Below are 16975 nucleotides of genomic sequence, written 5' to 3' on the forward strand. Positions count from 1 at the left end.
ATGCACATGGCACTATGTTCAGTTCAGTTCAGTTGCTCAGTCCTGTCCGACTCTTTGCGACCCCATGGACTGCAGGATGCCAGGCCTCCCTTTCCATCACCAACTCCTGAAGTTTACTCAGACTCATGTCCATTGAGTCGGTGATGCCATCCAACCATCTCATCCTCTGTCGTCTCCCTCTCCTCCTGCCTCCAATCTTTCCCAGTATCAGGGTCTTTTCACATGAGTCAGCTTGTTGCATCAGGTGGCCACAGTACTGGAGTTTCAGCTTCAGCATCAGTCCTTCCAATGAATATTCAGGACTGATTTCCTTCAGGATGGGATGGTTGGATCTCCTTGCAGTCCAAGGGACTCTCAAGAGTCTTCTCCAACACCACAGTTCAAAAGCATCAATTCTTCAGTGCTCAGCTTTCTTTATGGCCCAACTCTCACATCCATACATGACTACTGGAAAAACCATAGCCTTGACTAGACAGACCTTTGTTGGCAAAGTAATATCTCTGCTTTTTAATATGCTGTCTAGGTTAGTCGTAACTTTCTTTCCAAGGAGTAAGCGTCTTTTAATTTCATGGCTGCAATCACCATCTGCAGTGATTTTGGAGCCCCCCAAAATAAAGTCTGACACTGTTTCCACTGTTTCTCCATCTATTTGCCATGAAATGATGGGGCTGGATGCCATGATCTTAGTTTTCTGAATGTTGAGCTTTAAACCAATTTTTTCACTCTCCTTTTTTCACTTCATCAAGAGGCTCTTTAGTTCTTCTTCACTTTCTGCCATAAGGGTGGTGTCATCTGCATATTTGAGGTTATTGATATTTCTCCCGGCAATCTTGATTCCAGCTTGTGCTTCATCCAGTCCAGCATTTCTATGATGTACTCTGCATATAAGTTAAATAAGCAGGGTGACATTTCCCGATTTGGAATCAGTCTGTCGTTCCATGTCCAGTTCTAACTGTTGCTTCCTGACCTGCATACAGATTTCTCAGGAGGCAGATCAAGTGGTCTGGTATTCCCATCTCTTGAAGAATTTTCCAGAGTTTGTTGTGATCCACACAGTCAAAGGCTTTGGCATAGTCAATAAAGCAGAAATAGATGTTTTTCTGGAATTCTCTTGCTTTTTCGATGATCCAGCAGATGTTGGCAATTTGATCTCTGGTTCCTCTGCTTTTTCTAAAATCAAGTTGAACATCTGGAAGTTTACGGTTCACATATTGTTGAAGCCTGGCTTGGAGAATTTTGAGCATTACTTTACTAGTGTGTGAGATGAGTGGAATTATGCAGTAGTTTGAACATTCTTTGGCATTGCCTTTCTTTGGGATTGGAATGAAAACTGACCTTTTCTAGTCCTGTGGCCACTGCTGAGTTTTCCAAATTTGCTGGCATATTGAGTCCAGCACTTGCACAGCATCATCTTTTAGGATTTGAAATAGTTCAACTGGAATTCCATCACTTCCACTAGCTTTGTTCATAATGATGCTTCCTAAGGCAGTATGTTAAGTGTTTAAATATCCTGTCTGATTTAATTCTCCTAAGAATGTTATATAAATGGGTACAGTACTATCCATTGTTTACAAAGATAAATGTGCCCTGGTCCCTGCCATCAAGGGACTTGCTGTCATCCTGTGCGACAGGCATATATGTATTTAATCAACCAATGTCTTGGCAATAGAGCTGTTAAAGGGAGACAGCATAACAGAGTGAAAAATTTAGCAGATTGTGGAGCTGTCAGCAAATGCTTGGAGTTCCCTGTCTGGTTGTATGACCACTGGTAAGTTCAACTCTCAGAGCTTCACCATCCCTGTTTGTAAAATGGGGCTTGTAGTCATTTCTTACAGGTTTATTGTGAAAGTTACCTGATAGCATACAGATAGCACTTAAAAGGACGTTGCTTGCTTCGTACCTCTGTTTAATAAGTGATCCTTGCAACAGTCAAAATAGAAAGCAAAGGGCTGGGGAAATTCACAGAACTTGGCGCTTGATTCTGGGGAAGGAGGGAAGCTGAAAGGAAGTGGTATTTGTACTCAGGCTTGAAGGTTGTTAGGATGGGGGAGTAGTGAGAGAGGGCAAAAGATGTTCCGGGCAGAGAGGACACCAGTAGTGAGAGCGGAAGGGTGGCGAAGGGTCAGGTGTGTGCTTCCTGCCTGGAAAGTCTTTAAGTTGCTAGTCTTTAAGTCTTTAAGCAGTTATAGCTTTCTGCACGTTCCTTTCTGTCCTTGTGTTTAATCTATGGTTTCCAGAAGCTTTGGGTGTTTCCACAGCTGCCCTGGTGAGTGCAGAAGGGCATTGGGTGGTGGTAGTGAGGGGATGAGAGGCGGGGTGCAGACGTCTGTGCATATGGAATGTAGGTTCATCTTTGTTAAGTGTGGAATTCGTGGAATTCACTGCAAAGGTCATTTAGGAAGACAATGGTTTCATAAATTTGGTGCTTAATGAAAATAAGCTGCCATTATGTTGCAGATTCACACGTGAAAAAACTTGACCAGCAATGACCGTGGTGGGGTCAGTTTAGTCAGTAAGTCATGTCTGACTCTTTTGACCCCATGGACTGTAGCCCTGCAGGCTCCTCTGTCCATGGAATTTCCCAGGCAAGAATAATGAAGTGGGTAGCCATTTCCTTCTCCAAAATAGCAAAAATAAGTCATGAACATTGCTTGGACTCATGATATGTATCAGCTCCTGTTCTTAGTGCTTGTATTGGTTATCTTGTTTTTCCATAGCTATTTTATTAAGTTCCCATTTTATATTTGTATGTTCTTTGTTTTACAGTTGAGGAAATGGAGGTTCAGAGAGAACCATTAACAAAGTGATGGAGTTGGGATTCCACCTAGAGATATTAGACTCTAAGCACATGCTTGTTCCCTGATAATCTTGGGGAAATGATGCATTGCTGATGTCTCTTACGATCTGGCCATGATTACTCCTCTGCCATCATCTTTCATCAGTATTCCCCTTTATGATTTAGTCAGATTGATAAAGGATACAGTCCCTGAAACAAGCCAGGCTGTATTGGTTTTGCTTGTACCATGCCTTCTACCTGGAATCTTTTCTTTCAAGACCACGAGGTCCAGCCTTCACGGGGCCAATCCTTACTTCTGTCTCCATAGTGCCTAATAGTGGTTAAGAACAAAGTTTCCGAAGTTAGCTGTGTTCAAATCCTGATTCCACTGTTTGTTTTGTTCTTGAGCTAACCGGCCTTCCTGGTCCATTTCCTCACATGTAAAGGCTGGCTTTTTGTAGAAGTGTCGTGAGTTTAAAATAGATAGTGCGTTGAAAATGCTGAGAGCTGTTTCTGGCATATAGAGTTGGCCCTTTGTATCCACAGGTTCCGTATCTGTGGGTTCCACCTCAATGGGCTGAACCAGCTTCGGGTTGAAATTCAAGACCGCAGTTGGCTGAATCCTCCGATGCAGAATCCGCAAATATGGAGGGCAGACTCTACTAGCCATTGTACATCAGGGACTTTAGCATTGGGGAATTTTGGGAGCTGGGTGGGGGTGGGAGGGTAGGGAGCTGGGATGGCGGCCTGAAACCAATCCCTCGAGGGTCCTGAGAGCTGAGTGTAATAAGTGCTTGGTTCACATTAACTTCCCTCAAGGCAGCTTTCCTTCCTTCTCCCCCAGGCTGTGTTAGACTCTTCTCCTTTAAAACAAACCAGACAAAACCAGCAAGAAGAAAACATTATGCCTATTATTGCATTTATTTCCACTGACCCAAAATATCTACTACTGTTTCTACCACTATTAACATAGAAGGTGCTGGAACCACAACAATGAACTTAACAGAATCCTTACTTTCCTGGAGATTTATAGGCTGATGAGGGGAGACATAAACAGATATATATATATATATAAGTATCTGGTAATTTCTCAAGCTGTATTAAAAGTACCAGTTTATTTGTCTGCCTTTTCTGCCAACTCCTTCATATTTGTGTACCTGGAGCTGAGCATGGTTACTGTCACACTCGTTTTGCTTGAGTTACTGTGTGAATGAACATTTTATAAAGGAGTGGGCCCGGTTAGCCAGTCAGTTACCTGCAAAGATTTATTGAGGTTCGACATTCTGCTTGGCTGTGTGGGGTCAAAGGAGTAAACAGCATCCTCTGTAATTTCTAAGAGTTCTTCCTCTAGAACAGTTTCCTAGTCTTAGCACTACTAACACCCGTGTGTGTGTGTGTGTGTGTGTGTGTGTGTGCGCGCTCAGTCGTGTCCAACTCTTTGCGACCCCATGGACTGTAGCCCACCAGGCTCTTCCGCCCTTGAGATTCTCCAGGCAAGAATACTGGAGTGGATTGCCATGTCCTACTGCAGGGGATCTTCCCCACCCAGGGATCAAACCTCTGTCTCTTGTCTCTCCTGCAGTGGCAGGTGATTCTTTACAAACTGCGCCACCTGGGGAGCCACTAACATCCTGGGCTGGATAATTCACTGTTTTGGCAGCCTGTCCTATACATTGTAGAATGTTCAGCAACACCCATGTCTTTTGTCCACTGAATGAAACAACCAGATATGTCTGCAGACTTAGTAAAATGTCTCCTGAGGGGGGCAGAATGGCCCCTGTTTGGGAATCACTACTTTAGAGAAACAAAACCAATCCAGTTGACAAGATTTAAGAAATCCAGAAAACATCACGCAATTAACAGTGAAATGCAAACTGCAAACTGTGAATTCTCTGACTACCAAAAGAGGAGTGAATGAATGGTACTTTGATAGATGGCCAGGTCTTGGTTAGGGAAGGGTAGGGAACCCGGGACACATTTGGGGAGATTTATGATAAGCATCTGTGTCTTTTGAAAGCTTGTATGTGAGCCTGTCAGTTGCCCCCTTAGACCTTGGCGAGAGGAGCCCGTGCTTCGTGTCCTATGTTTTGGGGAAGCTCACTTGGCTCTTTTCTCATCTCACCCCTTCTCAGTCAGGCAAGGCTCAATGGGGTCTTTGTAGCCTGCCTGCCCTCAGGGAGCGTTTCCCCCTTCTCCATCCTAAGGGTGGCTTGCCCCTCTGCTGTGTGCACTCCTAGACCCCCAGACAAGGAACAGTTCTTTGCAAGAATGGGAGGCTGTGAGAACAACTTGCCTCCGGGGTTAGGGGGATTCATGTGTACACATGTGGGGAGAAGTTCTCCTTGTGTTGCCATGTTTCAGTATGAAATGCTCTGGGATTTGAGAGGCCTAAATTGGAATCTGGCATTCCAGGTTGTTATATAGGTATGTTTGTTCAGGGAAAAGATTAGGAGAGAATATATATTTTACTTGTTTGTTAATGTGATTATAACTTTTAATTAAATATTAGACACATTTGTAATACCTTTGTCTTCTGCCTTGCAAGTAGGGTCTTTTTTTTTTTTTTTGGCAAGGTGGGAGCCTATTTGTCTTAATTTTGCAGAGGGGTATTTAGGAAGCTAGTTGGATCAACTGGATAATTGTATATGTTAGTCTAGAGCATGGCCAGTTTGTCTTCTGACAGAGTTCTGTCTGGAAGCCAGAGCTGTTGTATCAAACTAAGAACATACAGATTGGAACCTGCTAAAGGAGGCAATATAAGCTTCCCACTGGGAGGGCAGGTACCTCCGTCAGTATCCAGTTCCCATTTTGGGAAGGTGAAACCCATGGTCAAATTGATTTAGGACAAGGTTTTAATACACTCAAAGAAGAGTCCAAGATATGTTACTTACAGATCTAAGAAGCCAGGGGGCGCTGTGAGCTGGGGGAGGGGCTGCCCTCCGTCCCAGGCTAGGAGCAGGAGATAGGAGAGCAGCGTTGCTGCTGTTGTTCAGTGGCTCGGTCGTGTCCGATTCTTTCCGACCCCATGGACTACAGCACTCCAGGCTCCCTTGTTCTCCACTGTCTCCCTGAGTTTGCTCCGAGTAATGTCTACTGAGTTGGTGATGCCATCCAATCATCTCATCATCTGCTGCCCCGTTTTGCTTTCAGTCTTTCGCAGCATCAGGGTCTTTTCCAGTGAGTGGGCTCTTCACGTCACGTGGCCAAAGTATTAGAGCAGGGTAACAAGCATCTATTACTTATAAGGTGGTGGCGGGTGGGGGGTGACTGGAACTTTTCGCGGGCTTAAACTCTTAAGTGGTTATTTTAAAAGGTGCCTGGGAAAAGGCAAAGAGGGAACTTATGGCAGGCATCCTAAACTTGAGTCCTAATCAGAATGTCCAGACTCTTGAGTGTGAGCAGGGTTATCATACTGTTAAATGCCTAGGCAGCAAGTCAGTAAAACGTTTTTTTCTTTTCCTCAAGGGTCATTTTTCTCATCACAACTGTGAATCGTTGTGGAAGTGATGCTGACTATGTATGTATCATCAATGCAGTCCTTAACAATGAAGTTGATCTATTTACAGGAAAATCCTTTTTAACTTTTTCATTCTATTTTGGCTCTTCTGGGAGCTGTGTGACCTTGGGCAAGCTGCTTAACCTCTCAGTTCCTTTGTTATGTCATCTGAAAAATGGTGTACTTTGCTAACCCACTTCCTAGGTTTATGATGTTAATTAAGGGAGATAATTAGTGTACAGTCTGGAGCCATCCTCAGCCTGGCTTGGTGAGGTGACAAAATGATTGTTCCCACCTGGAAAGAATCTGGACTTCAGAGCCCCAGAGAGTCAGGTTTTAATCCCAATTCTGTCATTTATTAACTTTGTGACCTTGAAAAATTTATCTGGCTTTTCTGAGCCTTAGCTGTGGGTGGCAGTTTTTACCGTGAGAGTATTAGGTGCTGAATAATTGCTAATTATTAAGCCATAATGATGAGAAATGCTGCTTCCTGAGACACATCCTATGCCTGTTATTACACTTTTAGTAATAGAATAATGACAATAAAATGTGACCTTATGATATCGTTCTTCCGTAGTGTTAGAGTGAAGGCTGCTATAAAGTGGCCAGGAGAATTTTAAGCGAGAGAGCAGGCCCCCGGCATAAATCTCCTGTTCATTCATTCATTCAGTCATTCCTTTATCTACATTTAGTAAATGCCTCCTGCGTGCCACTTAGGTGCTGGGATACATGATGAAAGTTAGACATGGTTTATGATTTTATAGAATTTACAGTTGCATCAAGTGTCATTAGTTAAGTCACTAAGAAATTGAGTCATGTGTTCCAAGGGTGAGAGTTTGTTTTAAGTAATCATGCTGAGTTTTGAAGCAGCCGATTTTCTCCCCTTTCTGTTGGACTGTCTTCTGGCTATGGCACTGCATGAGAGGGAATCAGCCAAGACCGTAAGAGCTGTGTCACTCCTTTAATTGGTGCCAGGAGGAAGCCGAAATGAATTCAGAGCTACAGTTCTCCATTATTCAAGGCTTAAGTAACAGACTGCAAGCCAGAGATTTATTTCCAAGTGAATGTAATGAGAAAGGGCTTGTTTTGAACCAAGTGCTTGTTTCAATTATTGATAAGACAAATGTATACATGATTTTTATATCCTTCATGCTTATTTAAAAAATTTATAATGTTTATTATTGGTCTGATTTTGGAAGTCAAAGATACCAACTGTAGGAAAATTTTTAATGTAGGAAAAAGAAGAAAACAATCACTTGTAATTCCGTCCTTCAGAAGTACTCATTGTGAACAGTTTTTTGTGTTTGCATGTGATACTAATACAAAATACATACTAAATTGTATGTATTTTGTATATTTAGTTTTATATCCTTTTAAAATCATTCAGTGTTATATCTGTAACATTTTCTCATATAATTAATTTTTAACTTACAACCTTGTGATAGTTTTGTGATTTTCATTTTGGAAAAAGATTATTTACCTATGTTTTTAAAAAATTTTTATTGGAACAAATTACTTTCTTAAAAAGGATCCTTAAAAAGGATATTGACAGGATATGTTAGATTCTTTTAAAATTTCTTCATACATATGGTGAATACTGAATGTGTTAGTCACTTACTCGTGTCTGACTCTTTGAGCTATAGCCCGCCAGACTCCTCCTGTCCATGGAATTCTCCGAGGAAGAATACTGGAGTGGGTTGCCATTCCCTTCTCCAGGGAATTTTCCCGACCCAGGAATTGAACTGGGGTCTTCTGCATTGCAGGCAGATTCTTTACCGTCTGAGCCACAAGGGAAATACTGAATATGGAAAATCATAAAGCCTCTTTAAAGAGTTCTTCTTTCTCAAAGTTGACACTTAATGATAAGAGCAATACTGTTTTTATTTGTGAAAGTGACTGACATGTATTCACCCAAAGAGAAACATTTCTAATATTTTGGTATATGTTCTTCTAGACTGTTCATTCTATGCCTGTGTGTGTATACAATGAATTTGGACAGGACATTGTGAATATTTTTGTAGTAACAGTATATGTAGATCTTCATCATCCCTTTTTAATGGCTGTAAGATTTTCCTTTTGTGGGAGAGTAATTTATTTAAGTAACCACTGTCATTGGATATTCATGTTGCAATTTCTCACCTATGTAAATAATGCTTTTATGAACATCTTGTATAACTTTAAGTATTTATTTATTTTCTAAGTATAAATTTCTAAAAGTGGTTTCTTGATAGTTTTTCCCCACTAGCATCAGTTCTTTATAACTGGTGTGTTTGGTTGTGCATAGGAAGTTTGACTTCGGCTAAAGGGCAGATTTGAGTTTTCCTCCATTTCAGTGTGGATAGCAATTGTGTAAATAGTCAGGCATACAATGATTGTTAACATTAAATGATGAAATTCCCCTTAGGGAATTTTCAAGAAGCCAAAGCAGCTAAGAAAGATTCCCACAAAACAGGATACTTACAGTGGCAGTTTTCCCTTACTGAGCATTGCAGGCCTATTAATAGCTATGAGGAATTTATTTAGTGCACTGGAGCATGTACCTTTATCTGCCATGGTTATCCTTCCCATTAGCATGGTCTGTCATGTAGTTTTAAAAAGCAGTACCTTATTTTGTAAATAAGTTCATTTGTATTATTTTTTCAGATTTCCCATATAAGTGATATCATATAATATTTGTCTTTACTTTACTTAGTATGATCATCTCTAAGTCTATACATGTTGCTGCAAATAGCAATATTTCACTCATTTTTATGGCTGAGTAATATTTCATCATAGAAATATGTGTGTGTGTGTGTGTATACATATATATATTATACATGTGTCTATATCACATTTTCTTTACCCATTCATCTATTGAGGGACACTTAGGTTCTACATCTTGGCTATTGTAAACAGTGCTGGTGTGAACATTGGGTTTCATGCATCTTTTTGAATTTGCATTTTCATACTTTCCAGCAAGTAGACGCACAGACACAGAAAACACACTTATGATTATGAAAGGGAAAGGAGTGGAGGGATAAATTAGGTGGATGGGATTAAAATTAAGATGCATGCTACTATTTATAAAATAGATAACCAACAAGGGCCTACTATATAGCACAGGGAACCATATTCAATATCTAGTAATAACCTAAATAGAAAAGAGTCTGACAAGAATATATATATGTGTGTATACACACACACACACAACTGAAACACTTTGCTGTATATCTGAAACTAACACAATATTGTAAATCAACTATAGTTGTTTTTTTAACAGCTATATTAGTTGTTTTAACAACTAATAAAAAACTGTTTAATCAACTATATAGTTGATTAACAACTATATCTCATAAAGGCACTGCCTTTATGAGATCATTTGTATCATTTTCCCAGAACTTAAGCAGTTAAATAAAACTGTGATTTAAAGGGGAAAATGGAATTCCCTGGCAGTCCAGTGGTTAGAACTCTGCACTTTCACTGCCAAGGGCTCGGGTTCAGTCCCTGGTCAGGGAAATAAGATCCCACATGCTGCATAATGTGGCTAAATAATAGTAAGTGGAAAGAAAAGGGAAATGAACTTTTGCTTCATTATAGAGCTTTCAAGGAAAATTGCAACTGTGTTAAAGCAATTGTATTTTCTGACCCTGTTAAGAGCTTTTTTCTTGTTTATTGAAATTAAAACTCTTGAGCTTGAATCTGGAGCAGAGCATAACCACATGAGTGGAGGGTGAAGGTGCAGTAAAAAGGCACAAAACCCTCATGATGATATTTGGTTGGGTTGGGTTTTTGGAGGTTGAGTGATGATGATTGAGTTGACGTTGCCTGTCATTCCTGTCCATGTCCTTGTCCCCTTGCACCTTTTTGAAGCAACTTACACATTGTTGCTTTGGTGTTTTAGGGTCAGAGATTGAGTCTTGTTTTAATTTGTTTTAGATCCCTCATCACAGTCATTACAAATTTAAGAAGTGTTTGTTGATGTCATATAAATATTCACTCCCAATTCATTCGTTCACTCCTCCACTCATTCCTTCCTTCAGCAAATATTTCTTCGGTGCTTTCTATGTGCTGGGTGCTGTTGCTAGGCTCTGGAAATAAAGAAGTTAGTCAGAAGGACATGGGCCTTCCTGCAGAGAACATAGAAGCACACAGTATTTTTAGGAACAGCCATGGTCTCCAAATACCCTCTCAATTCCTTTTGGGAGGAAAGCCAAATGCCGGTTGACCTTCACTTTCAGAACTGAGCTGTGATAATGTCTGTATTCGGCAGAGTCCAGAGAAGGCCCAAGTTCCTCCTCTGGCCCACTGAGGTTTTGACCTACATGGGGAGATGCACCCAGAGGTCTCCACACAGTTCAGTGGTATAATATCTTTTGACTCTGGGTAAACTGTGCAACATATGAGATGTCAGAGAGGAAAAGCTCTTTAAAGCATTGCTAAAAGATACATGAGGGGAAAGCACAACAATTACTATGGAATAAAAGAGATGGAGTAGCCAGCTGGGTTGGATGAACAGCTGATCTGCCCTCCTCTGGCCAGGCTGCCATAGTGAGAGGGAGCTCAATAGGACTTGGAGAGGCAGGAAGCAGGAGGTGTCCACTGGGATTGGGGAGCCTCAATTTGGGGGTAAAAACATGGTCATTTTATTCTTTTCCTGGTAACTGCTCCAACTATGCCTTGTCAAATCTATTGCTTGATCCTCACCCTTAAGCCCCTTTAGGATGCCAGTGGATCTGTGACCAACCTGGCCAGACTGTATCAATTTACATCCACCTTGATTATTGGGATAGTCTTATTCTGGTATTGAGCTCAGTTATGTTGCTTTTAAAGCACAATGAAACCTCTTGTGTGTCTACCACCTCTGCTAGCTTTGAGGGCTTCCCAGGTGGCACTAGTCGTAAAGAATCCACCTTCCCATGTGGGAGATGGAAGAGACTTGGGTTTGACTCCTGGGTCCAGAAGATCCCCTGGAGGAGGGCATGGCAACCCGGTCCAGTATTCTTGCCTGGAGAATCCCATGGACAGAGGAGCCTGGAAGGCTACAATCCATAGGGTCGCAAAGAGTTGAACATGACTGAGTGAGTGAGCATGCATGCACACATCTGGGGTGGGAGTGTGCAGGGCACCCTCTGGTGCAGAGCCGCAATCTGTCCCCTGCCTGAGAACTACTCCCTTCCCTCTGTGCAGGGAGAATGAGACTATTTCACAGTCCGTCTCTTGGTGACTGCTGCTTTTCATGTGAACCCTGATGGGTTGCCCACATCTTTTTTTTTTTTTTTTTTTTTTGCTACATACCACCATTCAGTTCAGTTCAGTTCAGTTGCTCAGTTGTGTCTGACTCTTTGTAACCCCTTGGACTGCAGCACAACAGACTTCCCTGTCCATCACCAATTCCCGGAGCCTATTCAAACTCATGTCTATCGAGTCAGTGATGCCATTCAGTGATCTCATTCTCTGTTGTCCTCTTCTCCTCCTGCATCTTCAATCTTTCCCAGCATCAGGGTCTTTTCCAGTGACTCAGCTCTTCACTTCAGGTGGCCAAAGTATTGGAGTTTTAGCTTCAGCATCAGTCCTTCCAGTGAACACTCAGGACTGATCTCCTTTAGGATTGACTGGTTGGATCTCCTTGCAGTCCAAGGGACTCTCAAGAGTCTTCTCAACACCACAGTTCAAAAGCATCGATTCTTTGGTGCTCAGCTTTCTTTATGGTCCAACTCTCACATCCATACACGACTACTGGAAAAACCATAGCTTTGACTAGATGGACCTTTGTTGGTAAAGTAATGTCTCTGCTTTTTAATATGCTGTCTTGGTTAGTTATAACTTTCCTTCCCAGGAGCACCATGTTCAGGCTCAGATGCCTGACTAGGGATCACACTCGTGCTCCTTGCAGTGGAAGTGTGATTCTTAATCCCTGGACTGCCAGGGAAGTCCTTGCCCATGTCTTTTAAGAGCAAATTGTCCCTATTCCTTTGCTTGCTGGGAAGTCTTCTAAGGTGGAAGAAAGATGCTGTCCTTGCCATACCAAAGGGAATTTCACCACCTTTCAGCCTCAGCCTCACCATATCTTTCCATGTCTGTTTCTTCTTCCCAGACAGCTCAGGACCAGCACATCAAAGTATCTGGGATGAAGTGACAGTTTCTTTTTTAATGCAGACCCTCAGGCCCTTGATAAGTGGTTCTTTTGTTCCCCTACCCCTCTTCTTCCCTAGTTGGCAAGGAAGGAGAGGGATATCTAGCCTCTCTGTAGAGTGGGGAAGCAGTGGCATCATGGCAGAAGTGGGACTGCTCATTCCTCCTACGCCTTCCGAACGTGGCTCAGTGGCATGGTGCCAGTGCTGCTCCTCTGTCAGGTACCATCACTTACAAGACTTGTAGAGGGGTGGCTGCTCTGACTTCTGGCAGCTTCCTGAACTTAAAGCATGGGGAACTTATTGCCCACTTTGGTCTCAGTTTTGGGCAATGATCATAATGCCCAGATAGAAGAAAAACCTTCATGTTTTGTTCTATTTGTCCCCTGGATGAGTTTGTGCATCCTTCTAAAACTCAGTTATTATGTATTGTTTCTTAAAGGATCCTCATGGCCCCAGGAACAGTGAAACTTTCAACCTAGTTGATTCACTTTATCCTGAGCAGGTGATCAAGGTCTCACATCACAAAAGGCATCCATGCTCCCCTCCCTCTCATTTTGGGGGTTTACCATGAGTGTTTCCAACTGTTGCCTCATAGTTTAGGGTCACTCTTCTGCTGCCAGTTGGTTTTCATTTCCTTTTCCTTTCACTTTATAAGCTTTGTTGTTGTTGTTTAAAAGCTCTGTTGTTCAGTCACTCAGTCGTGTCCAACTCTTTGAGACCTCATGGACTTCAGCACACCAGGTTTCTCTGTCCTTCACCATCTCCTGGAGCTTGTTCAAACTCATGTCTATTGAGTCGGTGATGCCATCCAACCATTTCATACTCTGTTATCCCCTTCTCCTGCTTTCAATCTTTCCTACAATCAGGGTCTTTTCTAATGAGTCAGCTCTTTGCATCAGGTGGCCAAAATATTGGGACTTCAGCTTCAGCATCAATCCTTCCAATGAATATTCAAGATTGATTTCCTTTAGGATTGACTGATTTGATCTCCTTGCAGTCCAAGGGACTTTCAGTAGTCTTCTCCAACACTACAGTTCAAAAGCTTCAATTCTTCAGCATTCAGCCTTCTTTATGGTCCAACTCTCACATCCTACATGACTACTGGAGAAACCATAGCTTTGACTAGACGGACTTTTGTCAGCAAAGTAATGTCTCTGCTTTTTAATAAGCTGTCTAGGTTTGTCATAGCTTTTCTTCCAAGGAGCAAGTGTCTTTTGCTTTCACAGTTGTAGTCGTGAAATAAAAGCTTGGGGAGTGTGAAATGAAAATATCTCCTGCCGTATCAATAAATAAGAAATATCACAGCCAGCCTCGAATTCTGGCCTCCAACTGTGAATGAGGGCTCCCTAAACTACGATCCAGTGGATGCTGCCACCCACCAGGGTAATTGCTGAGGAGCTGGGGGAATGCAAGAAGCAAGATGAACAAGGAAACAGAATTGGCCCCAGATAACTGAGGTGCATATGAAAGGAATGAATTCAGTGAGCCCAGAGACTTGAATCTTCCCATACATAGAATGCTAAATTGCTTAACTTGATACCTGATCTTTGATTTCAGACTGCCCAGCTCCCTTTGTTGCAAACTGGAATATAGCCTGAATTCCTCTCCTGCCTCTTTGGAGCAGTTTTATGAGAGCTACTGACATGCTGTCTCCCTGGCTGGGAGTCCTAAACATTCCCACCAAATAAAATAACTCTGTACATTCAAGTTGTGACTATATTTTTTAGTCGAGAGGGGACAGATCAACAAGTGTGTTGGCTTAAGCCAATCCTATGGAAGGATACCCCTTTGGCCAGGTACCCCCAGTCTTGATTATCTTGGGTGCTCCCTCTTCATCAGAGTAGGGGAGAATCCCCACTAGTGCCTCAGCAGGGTTCTCTGACTCCAAGTTTTCTCCTTTTCTCTCTTTTTCATAGACATATAGTTAATTTACAATGTTGTCACAGTTGTGCAGCAAAGTGATTTATATATATATATATATATCTACTATATATCTATATATTTATCTCTCTATATATATCTACTCCCAGGTGGTGCTGCTGCTGCTAAGTCACATCAGTCATGTCTGACTCTGTGGGACCCCATAGACGGCAGGCCACCAGGCTCCTCTGTCCCTGGGATTCTCCAGGCAAGAACACTGGATTGGGTTGCCATTTCCTTCTCCAGTGCATGAAAGTAGTGGTAAAGAACCCGCCTCTCAGTGCAGGAGACCTAAGAGACACGGGTTCAATCCCTGGGTCAGGAAGATCTGCTGGAGAAGGGAATGGCAACCCACCCCAGTATTCTTGCTTGGAGAATCCATGGACAGAGGAGCCTGGCAGGCTACAGTTCTTGGGGTTGCACAGGGTCAGACATGACTGAAGCAACTTAGCATATATATAGACACACACACACATACACATATTATTTTTCAGATTCATTTCCCTTAAAATATCATTAGAAAATACAGCATCTAGTTCCCTGTGCTATACAGTAGGTCCTTGTTGGCTATCTGTTTTGTATATAAGTAATGTGTGTATGTTAACCCCAAACTTCTAATTGGTCCCTTCCCCTTCCCAGTTTTTTCTTTTATTTTTCTTTCTGATGAGGCTATGGTGTGGTAGTAGTAGGGCCCTTGATTGCTAATGAAAGTGCCTCAAGCCCTCCTGGGGGACTGACCACATGTCCAGTGTGACTCTTAACTCAGAATATGGCTTACTTAGCATCTGTGTCTCCAGTTTTGGACTTCAACCATAATTCCAGCATAAAATCCCACTGAAAATCTTGTTACGGAAAAAAGAGAACTTGTAGATAAGCCAGAAGATAGCTCCTGGTGTATCAGATTTCAAGATTTAGAACTTTAAGCAGTCTGAAAGATTCTCTTTACATTTTAAAAATAGAGATGCAATATGGAAAATTAAGTTTATATTAATTAGCATTTATTGAGCACCCATTACGTGCAAGCACTGTGTTAGATGCTCTTATACGCAATATATCCATCTAACCCTGGATTTTAAAATCAGCTCCATTTTTCAAACAGTAATGCTGATATTTTTAGTAGTATTGTCATTATTTATTTTGTGTCTGCCATATGCCAACCCCTGCTTTAAGCACTTTACACAGTGTTATCATTTAACATTCACAAATGCTCTGGGAGGGAGATATTATTGTCCTTATTTTATAAAGAAACAGGCTATGAGTAATTACTTGCTAAGTCCATTTAGATTGTAGGTGGTGCTGAGAGCTAGCGTTTAATGAATGCTTACTATGTGTCAGATCCTCTTTTAAATATTTATGTGTGTTACCATCATCATAGGAACTTTGTCAGTTAGTCCTTCCTCACTCTGGAACAACACAAATTTATTATTTTACATTTTTACAGAAGAGAAGTCTAACATGGGCCTCCTCTCAGTGGGCTTAGATCAAAGTGTCAGCAGGCTTCATCTCTTTTTGAAGGTTTTAGAGGAGGGGCCATTTCTTTCCTCATTCAGGTGGTTGGCAGCATTCACTTCCATGTGGTTGAAGGAGGAGGTCACCGTTTCTTTGCTGGCTGCCAATTGAAGATTGTCTTTGACTTCCAGAGTTTGTGTGCTCTTGCTTAGTCACTTAGTCGTGTCTGATTCTTTGTGACCCCATGGGCTGTAGTCCACCGGACTCCTCTGCCCGTGGGATTCTCCAGGTAAGATGCAAACGCATGGACTGTAAGTCCACCGGACTCCTCTGCCCATGGGATTCTCCAGGAAAGAATACTGGAGTGGGTTGCTGTTCCCTTCTCCAGGGAATCTTTCCGATCCAGGGATCGAACCCAGGGCTTCTGCACTGCAGACTGATTCTTTACCACCAGAGCCACCAGGGAAGCCCCAAAGGCCACCCTTATTCCCTGGCCTATGTTTCCCTTCTTCTTCCTTAAAAACCCCCAGGGGACTTCCCTGGGGACGCAGTGGATGGGAATCCACCTGACAATGCAGGTGACTTGGGTTTGATTCCTGGTCCAGGAAGATCCGACATGCCGAGGGGCAGCTAAGCCCATGAGACACAACTACTGAAACCTGCACCCCTAGAGCCTCTGCTCCATCCACAGCAAGAGAAACCACAGCAATGAGAAGCTGAGCACCCCAAGGAAGAGTAGTCCCTGATTGTGCAGCTAGAGAAAGCCTGTGTGCAACACCAAAGGCCCAGTGCAGGCAAGTAAATAAGTCAGCTAAGAAGGAGGAAAAACTCCCAAGAGCTGGCTGGGTTCCCCATCCCACCTCTCACCTCCTGCCCCTGCCTTTTTTAAGATGGTATTTTTAAAGCGCAGTTTTAGGTTCACAGCAAAATGGAGACGGTTATAGGGATTTCCTGTATATCCTCTCCCCCACATATGAATAACGTCCCTCATTATCAACATCCCCCACCAGAGTGGGACATTTGTTGCAATTGATGAATTGACCTAATTACTCAAAGTCCATAGTTTAACTTATTAGAATTCACTCTTGGTGTTGTACATCCTACAGGTTTAAATAAATGCATTATGACATGTATCCATCATTATAGGATCATACAGTGTACTTTCACTGCTCTATTAATGCTCTGTCTATTCACCCCTGTCCGTTCCTCCCAACCCCTGGC

The 16975-nt window shown here is 42.3% G+C and overlaps 1 protein-coding gene across 1 annotated transcript in view; it reads left to right on the forward strand.

Moving 5' to 3' along the window:
* Window positions 1–16975, forward strand: part of ST8SIA1 (ST8 alpha-N-acetyl-neuraminide alpha-2,8-sialyltransferase 1) — a 175349-nt gene that overhangs the window by 5488 nt on the left and 152886 nt on the right. The window lies entirely within an intron of this gene.

Source organism: Bos indicus, chromosome 5, assembly GCF_029378745.1.
Source record: "Bos indicus isolate NIAB-ARS_2022 breed Sahiwal x Tharparkar chromosome 5, NIAB-ARS_B.indTharparkar_mat_pri_1.0, whole genome shotgun sequence".
NCBI classification, from domain to species: Eukaryota; Metazoa; Chordata; class Mammalia; order Artiodactyla; family Bovidae; genus Bos; species Bos indicus.